Genomic DNA, 8,091 nt, shown 5'->3' with positions numbered 1-8,091 from the left:
TTCAGAAAACCTGCCCAACTTCAACTTATTTTGGCACTGAGCCCATTATTTTGTTTGCTTTTAATTATCTTTCAGGACCACCACACCGGGTGATGTACTTCTTTTTTCTGCCCCTGATCTCACATCTTTGTACCACAAATATACCACTGAGTGACACTCTATTTCTGTGTAAGCCAACTTTGGTTTTGGTAAATGAGAAAACGCTTACTTCTTGCTATCTGTGGTGTGAAATTCCTTTGGGGAGCCCCACCAATAAAATAAATAAGACCATCAGGAGTCCTTAGACTTGCTAAAATTCCAGACTCTCTAAAAACAATATTTTCTGTCTAATCTTAACGTTAACAAAATGATCAGTTGGGAGCCAAAGCGTGGCTGTGGGATGAGCTATTTTGGACATTAACTGCATGACATTTAGAATAACCAAGTCACCGTGGACATTAATGTGTCAATAAGAAATGTGTTTCTCTGATGTGCACTTATAAATGCCTCGTAGTGGTGTATATGTGTGATGTGTAAGCGTGCACCCCAAACAGCAGAGAAAGCCAACAGTATCATGTCACTACCATGAACATTCATCTTGAAAAGCTATCGTCAATTTAACTTGTTATCACTCTTGGCCTTGAACTAAGCTTTGTGGCCACTCTGTGAAAAACCATCGTAAACACAAAATCGGCATGTGTTAAATGATTCCAACAGAGGTGTGACTGGACAGCAAATAACGTTTTCAGAAAAGGCCTTTGCTCTTTGTTAATGGCAAAAAATATTTCCTTGGGAGGACAATTGCCTTTTCTTTAAAGGCCAGAGGATGGGGGACCGGGGAGCTGATTGAGATTTATGCCAGTGGGATGCAGGAGAGTTGCATTTATAAGGTGTTATGCTCACCTAGCTGGGCATGGCCTTATCCAGGAAAGCCAAGGAGATTATTTTTGGATGCATTAAACTATAAGTGATCATCCGTTCATAAAAATTTGGACCAATTATCATTAGGTTTCGTGCAGTAGAATGGTTCCTGGATGTTTAACCAGAATACTTAAGGAACCAGGCAAGGGGCTTCTCAGCTCGTTCCTCCATGGACTCTGCTAGCCCTTGAAAACAATTCTCTGTCAGCTCCACGGTCTTTGAGTTGGAACCATTAAGCCTGAATTTAACAATTTAATGATTTTTTGATTCAATGACTGTCCACCCCTCATCTATCCACATAGTCAATGATTTCAGCCTTTGCTATATTCCTACTGCGTGCCACCCACTGAATTTTATAGATGAGCAAACCGAAGCTTGGGCTTCCCAGGTGGCTAGTGGTTAAGAATCCCCCTGCCAACGCGGGTTCAATCTCTTGGGTTGGGGAGATCCCCTAGAGGAGGAAATGGCAGCCCACTCCAGTATTTTTGCCTGGAAAATCGCATAGACAGAGGAGCCTGGTGGGCTCCGGTCCATGGGGTCGCAGAGTCAGACACAACTGAGCGACTGAGCACAGACTGAAGCTCAGATAATCCATAACTTCCTCAAAGCCAAAAGCTGCTAAGAAGCAGAGGTGGGATCTGGGAGCATTTTTAAAGTTCCTCAGTGGGGAACACATGTAAACCCATGGCTGATTCATGTCAATGTATGGCAAAAACCACTACAATATTGTAAAGTAATTAGCCTCCAACTAATAAAAATAAATGAAAAATAAATAAATAAATAAAGCTCCTTAGACTTTAAGCCCCGTGCTTTCTATTCATTTAATTTCAACATCTAGCAAAAATTTAAAAACTGGCGATAATTCACCTGTAGTTATGGATCATTTTACTCTTAAATGGACTTTTCCAGCTATTCTACCCAACTGGATAAGGGTATCTTCAGTGTTACTTTTGTAAGTGTCTTTGTTTTTTATCTTCTCTAGGTCAGTATACAATCAATTCAGGAGGAGAAAAGTAGGTTTGAGATTGTAGATTGGGAGCATCGGTTCAGAGTGGGCCAAACCTTAATTGCAGTATCTCTTAAGTTTCTAGTGATACCGCAGGGTAGGAAAAACTTTTTCTCTACCCTCCTACATTTGGTATCTGGTGGCCCTGCGAATTATATTAGCAAAAGACAGATTAACGAGAGAAAAAAACAGATTCAATTGATTAATTTTTCTCATATTGATTCGTGATTCTCTAAACAGCCTCTCACTGCTTGATCGTCTTGGCATCCTAAGAAATCTGCCTTTTAACCCTGGATACATCGATCAGACTCGATGGCCATGCTACAGAGGTAGGCATGAGCATCTCAGGAGGATGTATAGGCCCAATTCACACGTAAGAAACCTCCGTGATCCACTGCTGAAATGCAACCCCTACTAGAGTGTAACAGGACACTGGGTACGTCAGTAATAACACTGTCTCAAGATCGAAGAGAGGAAGTAAGAGAAAAGCCCATGGAACCCCGTCCAGACCAGCAGGGGAATTCCATGTCATCGGGGCGTGCCCACACAGGGGGCAGCCCTGCTCTGCGGTGACCCCCATCGTTCCATGGCATCCCCACTGTTCTGTGTCCCTCGGTGCCTCTGAGGCACTGTCAGAAGGATGACCCATCAAGGCAGGCTCCGGGCTGGCTGAAGGTGCCGATGCAAAAGTCAACAGCAGCCCTGTCATCATGCCATAATCTAAAGGTCAGCAGCTGGGTCCCCTGGCATTTGGGGTCTGCAGGGGCAAATAGGCTCTGTCACTACCCCCGCCCACAGGGCCCAGACCACATCCATCCCACTGGCTTCCTCGGGGCCTGGGACCGGGCTGGGCCTTGGTGGCCATTGGGAGCAGTGTCTGAGGACGCAGAAGCCCCTTGGACGGGCGCGGCAGCGGCCAGGCCTTCCGTATGCTCCACTCAGTGCCTTCTTCCGTCCTCTAGAACGAGCTCACTCAGCCTGCCTGCCTTCCAGACTTGAGCAGTGTGCAGAGCAACCACCGTCCCCTGAGAGGTGATGGAGAAGACAGAACCCCAGTAGGGGCTTTGACTTTGAGCAGACCCCCTTGGGTGTGTGCTGCAGTGGGAGTCGGGGGCCCGGCCTCAGATCCGGGAGCCCCTCCTCTGCTCCTGTCTCTTTTGGGGAAGCTGTGTCTCTGGCAGCCTCCTTCCTTCGGGACCCCGTCTGTTCTCTGATCCTCCCCGTGGTCTTCCCAGCTTTGCACCGTTTTGCTTTCTTCTACCGGAGAAGCCTGAGTGGGAACAGAGACACCACACAGATGTCCACAGCCTCCTCCCTAGTGTCACAGAGCTACGTGCTCCGAGATGGTGGTTTTGAGGAATGATGAAAAACATGTGGTTTTACCCCAACTTCCAAGAATTAGAGGCAGATTCTAGGAGAGTGGGGACTGTCTGGTCTTAAAAATAGTAAGTAGTACAACACATCTGGTGATGAGATACTGCTGCCCATTAAAAGGACAAAATAGGAGCTGGTCTGTGGGGCAGGATGTGTACCTTACAGGCGGTCCCCAACCAGGCCCAGCCCTGGGGAGGCTGCCTGCCCAAGAGGTGGGGGAGCGGGGGTTGTTTAAAATTCCCCCTTCCACTTCTAAAGTCCATAAAGTGCAGTGAGCATCCCGGCTGTGACTCACTCCGCCTGTCATCGACTCCCGCTTTTGCCAGAGAGAAACTTCTAGAACTCAAGCCTGCCCAGACATTTCACTCGCCATGTTTAAATCCAGCTTGTTGGTTCCCAGACTACACAGGTTATACAAACCCCGTCAAGATCAGGCTCCAGCTTATCTTTACACCAAATTACTCATAGGTCCTCAGACAGTCTGTGTTCTCACTTGCTGTTGGGTTCTGTCCTCTCTGCTGTTTCCAGTTCTCTTCCTCTGCTTGACTAACTCCTACTTCAACATTCAGGCGCTGGGATATTTCCGGGGTGGCGGTCCAGTGCTGCCCACCCATCCGAGTTAGGGCTTGGCTTGACCAAACACGTCTGTGACCTGGCCTTGAGCCTACACTTTGAATTGTCTTTTTCCTTCTCTGTGTTTTCCATCACGTTATCAGATGTTCAAGGGCAGGAACCACAACTCTTTGTTCTCCAGAGTACAAATGTTTCTTTCAGCAAATATGCTTTAAGCTCCTATTATGCTAAGCTCTTTAGATACAATGGCAAAAAAAAACCAAAAACAAATATAAAGCCATGATTGCGGCCTGTAGTAGTTTGCCAAGGTTGCAGAGAAAAGCACCCCAGATTGGGTGGCTTAAATGATGGAAGTTTATTGTCTCACAGCTATTGGCAACAGGGCTTTGGGGAAGAATGCATTCCCAGGCTTTTCCCCTGGCTTCTGGTGGTTTGGGGCCATCTTCAGTGTTCCTTGGTTTGTGGAAACATCACCTCAGTCTCTTCCTTCATCTTCACATGGCCTTCTCGATGATCTTGTGTGTCTGTCTTCAAATTCCCCCTTTTCTTTTTTTTAACTTCATTTTAAGTTTTTTTTTAATTGAAGTATAGTTGATTTACAATGTTGTGTCAGTTTCTATAATACAGCAAAGTGAATCAGTTATAGATGTATAAATATATATATGCACTGTTTTTAGATTCTATTCCCATATAGGTCATTACGGAGTATTGGGTAGAGGTCCAGGTACTATACAGTAGGCCTTTGTTAGTTATCACATTTTATACACAGTAGCATGTATATGTCAGTCCCAATCTTCCAGTTTATCCTTTCCTCCTTTCCCCCTGGTAAACATAGCTGTGTTTTCTACATCTGTAACTCTATTTTGTAGATAAGTTCATTTGAACCCTGTTTTTTTAGATTCCATATATAAGCAATATCATAGATATTTGTCTTTCTCTATATGATTTACATCACTCCCAATATGACAATCTCTAGGTCCATGCATGTTGTTGCAAATGGCATTATTCCATTCTTTGTGGCTGAGTAATAGTCCATTGTGTGTGTGTGTGTGTGTGTGTGTACCACATCCTCTTTATCCCTTCCTCTGTTGATGGACATTTAGGGTACTTCTATGTCCTGGCTATTGGAAACAGTGCTGCAATGAATATTGGATTGCATGTATCTTTTCTAATTATGGTTTTCTCCAGATATATATGCCCAGCAGTGGGATTGCTGGTATGATAGTGTGATATTCAATATAAGTGTTACATTCAGTTTGCAGATGAGAAGTTTGAGGCTCAGAGATATTAAATAACTAACAAGTGTCACATAATCTCTAAAGGGTAGAGACAGAATTTGAAGCCAAATCTGCTCAACTTAGGCTCATTCTCCTTCCATAACTGTCGGTGCCCCCACGTCACAGGTCATGATCAACTATCACTGCAAACAGATATAAACAGGTCAGGGAGGCATCAGAGATTTCATACCCCGCCCCCCCATTTCGTAATTCTTGAAAGGAATCCAGAAATCTGGCCTAGTATGAATCACTCACGTTCACTTCATGAGAAAAGTGTCCATAAATGCTAAGAACATAAACATGACAATAGAATATAGTGAAGCTTATGACAGAGAATCGGCTATCATGTTGAATAAAGGAGGCCTTTGGGCATATTTCTCTGTGTGGGGAGACACTGACGGAGTTCTGTGGAGACGGCTCCTCTCAGTGTGTGGAGTTACACAGTGTGATTTCCTTGGAGAGGGCCAGGCTGTGTTTTTCTGCAGGTTTTGCAGTCATTCCTGTCTTTTAATCTCAAGGACAAAGCACCGTCATTAGTTAACTACCGGAGCTATTGACTCCCTTTTCTTCAGTAAACACTGCTGGCAGGTTCTTTCTGCTGCCTCCTCGCAGCCATAGTAACCGTTGTTGGGTAATCCACGGTTGCCAGACTCCTCAACTGAAGTGAGAGTTAAAAAAAAAACAACACCTAATGTCATATCCAGGACAAACAAGAAAAGTCCTTTCAACCCACACCAGACTCTTTTATAGCTACTGCATTTACCGTGTAGAATTTGTATGCTCTCATCTGCCCCTTTCTACTGCTTGGGAAAATATAGTTCACATGCAGAGATCTATCTGTCTCTGTTTAGAGAATAGATGGAGAAACAGGGATCAGAGATATGGCCCTAAAGATGCTTGTTGGGCCAGAATCCATAGGCGAACGAATCCAATTAAGCCTCACAGCTGCCTTAAAGGTAGGTACTCATGTGGTTCCCATTTTACAGATGAGAAAGCTGAGCCCCGGGTCAGTCAGGGTGGCGCTGGGATTTGAACCCACCCTGAGTGATCCTTATTGGCCTGCCTTCAGTTTCGTTTACACGTTGTCCGTGATGTGTGTTCATTTCATTGCCAGCTAGCTTTCTAGCTCTGGAACCTATTCTTCACATAGAACATACAGATTTTGAGGGAAAGGGTAATATCAAGGCAGACTTTCTCCTGCTGGGAGAAATGGGGGGGGGTTCCCTGCAGATGAGGGAAGTAAGGAGCCGCGTTGCTGCTTCAGCTGCAGGTCCCTGCCAGGGCGACAGCCGCTCTGGCCCCTTCCTGGCTCCCGTGGAGAGCGGCCAGCGCTGGGGACCCGCCGTGACCTGACACACGTCACTGACCGACCCTGCAACAGTGAACAGCTGGAATCCAGTTACACGTAAACATTCAAAATCCGCTGCTGTAGCGTGACACTCTGTCAGGACGCTTTATAAATGAAGAGACAGTGTGGAAACCAAAGGAAGTCAGTCTTCTTATCAAGTTATATTTATTTACTTGAGGGGCTCTGGTCCCCAAAGTGGGTTCTCCCAGGGGCCCTTCCTGTGGCAGTGTGTTATTCCCCTGCAATGAATTCATATTATTATTGGGAATATTATTGTATTTTATATAATAATATACCTGTGTATTATATTGTATATATTAACATACTAGGGATGATATTTTAATTGAACTATTTGGACCTTATTGAACCCTCAGAGGTAGGTTAACATTCTTAAGCATGTAAAGAGGTCTTATAAATCCACATAGAAATAAAGAAGAACAACCCCACATAAAAAAGAAATAAGCCATTCACAAAAAAGGAAATATAAACTGCTTCAGACTATAAGAAGATAGACAGTCTTGTTCATAATGAAAACAATTTAAAATAAATGAGATGCTACAGTTACCTACCAAATTGTCAAACCAACAACAGATTTAAAACTCAGTGCTCTCCATATGGAACTCTGCTCAATGTCATGTGGCAGCCTGGATGGGAGGGGTTTGGGGGAGAATGGATACATGTATATGCATGGCTGAGTCCCTTCACTATTCACCTGAAACTATCACAACATTGTTAACTGACTATACCCCAATACAAAATAAAAAGTTAAAAAAAAAAACCAACTCAGGGCTGTTCAGAGTATGAAAAAAATAGAGTTTATATACTCTGTAGTGAGAGTATACATTTGGTTCAGTTATTATAAAAGAGCATTTTAGAAAAAAAAATGTAACCTTTAAAGAGGCAGATACTAGACAGCTATACATGTACATACAGACACACATACAGAAACACAGATGTACACACACACACACACACACATTGCATATCTTTTGACTCAGTAACTAAACTTTCAGGAATGTGACCTAAGAAGGCCAATAAACTCGAAAAATGCAAGAAGTGGCTGCGCAGCACTGGAATGGCGAGTGGCCGAGGAGATACCCCACGTCCAAGGTCAGTTGCTGTGGCCGTGAGGAGATACCTCACACCCAAGGTAAGGGGCAGTGACTGTGCTTTGCTGGAGCAGCCGTGATGAGATACCCCACGTCCAAGTTAAGAGAAACCCCAGTAAGATGGTAGGTACTGAGAGAGGGCATCAGAGGGCAGACAGACTGAAGCCACAATCACAGAAATTAACCAATCTAATCACATGGACCACAGACTTGTCTAACGCAATGAAACTATGAGCCATGCCGTGGAGGGCCACCCAAGATGGACGGGTCATGGTGGAGAGTTCTGACAAGATGTGGTCCACTGGAGAAGGGAATGGCAAACCACTTCAGTATTCTTGCCTCGAGAACTCCACGAACAGTATGAAAAGGCAAAAAAATGGGACACTGAAAGATGAACTCCCCAGGTGGGGAGATGCCCAATATGCTACTGGAGAAGAGTGGAAAAATAACTCCAGAAAGAATGAAGAGACGGAGCCAAAGCAAAAACAACACCCAGTTGTGAAT

Source organism: Cervus elaphus, chromosome 32 (assembly GCF_910594005.1).
Source record: "Cervus elaphus chromosome 32, mCerEla1.1, whole genome shotgun sequence".
NCBI lineage: Eukaryota > Metazoa > Chordata > Mammalia > Artiodactyla > Cervidae > Cervus > Cervus elaphus.
This window is presented reverse-complemented; position numbering follows the sequence as displayed.